Source organism: Sinocyclocheilus anshuiensis, unplaced genomic scaffold (assembly GCF_001515605.1).
Source record: "Sinocyclocheilus anshuiensis isolate Anshui unplaced genomic scaffold, SAMN03320099.WGS_v1.1 scaffold48, whole genome shotgun sequence".
NCBI lineage: Eukaryota > Metazoa > Chordata > Actinopteri > Cypriniformes > Cyprinidae > Sinocyclocheilus > Sinocyclocheilus anshuiensis.
Window position 1 is genome coordinate 1,514 of NW_015554124.1, and position 1,535 is coordinate 3,048.

The following is a 1,535-nucleotide window of genomic DNA, read 5'->3' on the forward strand; positions in this document are numbered from 1 at the left end:
ACCACTGATAAGCTACCACTAAATATTGTAGAAACTTAATTTGCTGTAAAGTTGCTTTGCAATGATTTGTATTGTGAAAAGTGCTGTACAAATAAACTTGACTTGACTTACGTTAAATCTTTACTGATTTTTTTTTAGAGTAAACAAAAGATAACTTTTATATTGACACTAATATTTCAAGATGAACATTTATTGGACTAAGGCAACTTACCTGATTAAGTTAAGATGATTTTTTAAAAATCATGCTAAAATGTGAGTATCAAAAATGATCATCAGTTTTCTGTTTTCGTTTATTTGTTCATCTCTCAATCATCATTGCATTGCATTTTTAGATTTTGTTAAATGGTTCAATAAACTGTTCCATTTAAATAAAACCTTTTTTTTTTCTTTTTTGATTTTTCAGACTATTATTTTATGTCTGGCTTTACAGGGTTAAAATGCTTATTAAATGGAAACCGTTATATAAAAAATATCCATATACATTTTGAAGTAAAACCTTGAAAAAGTCACTTAAATACCCATGTAAATCACCACCACAGTGTCCAAAAACCACAGTGCACCCACTTTAAACTGGTGCGAAGCTAAAAAAAAAGTCTAAAGTATCAATCAGACGACAGAAGGCATGTAGTAGATTGTGTGCAACATGATTTTCAGCTACGTTTTTTGTATCAAATATGATACAGTAGGTTTTATAGGGTTAAATGTTGTTGGAAAACTGCTGAGAGTAAAGAAAACCCCCAGAAACTGGAAGGAAAAATAAACCCCACAAGAAGCGCTTTCTCGCATTAGGCTCTTAGATGTTCTTCTGCTAATCCTAAAGAAGCGAGCAGACCTCCCGACAGATTATCACCATCGGCCTAGGACTCTAATCTCTGTTTAAGATTGATCCAGAGGTGCTGCAGATACCAGAGGAAGAGGAAAGCCGCTCTCATTCACTCTTTGCACTGGACTTAATCTTCACCGAACTGAAAGAGCTTTTCTGTAAGGACAAAAACCCTCCAGACATCCAAACACTGGCTATATGACATGACCCTCTCAGATAAAGAGACAAAGAAAAGTGTCTTCTGGTTTCCAACACGCATTCCAACGTTCCCTGATATCTATACAGGATGAAGAGCAGATATATCAGTCACATTTCTGACCCCTCAAATCAACGTCTTTCCATTAGCGAGACGCTGAGAGACGAATGCATCAGTGGGTGGCCTGATTGCTCCGCAAATCCTCAAACAGACACACACACACACACACACTGACAGGCTGCTTCAAGAGCATCTTGTACTTTTATTAAACAACATCTCTAAAGTCTCGTTCTGTACGTCTCTGTCTTTTCTCTTCTCTCGTTATCTGCTTGAATCTACTCTAATTAAACCTTGTTGTCACTCATTTCTCTGTCATTCTTCATTCGATACTACTCACTCTTTAGGAGTGATATTCTATTTAATAAAGAATATATGAAATGGATGAATCTTGTTTAAAGGGGTCATATGATGCTGCTAAAAAGAACATTATTTTGTGTATTTGGTGTAATGAAATGT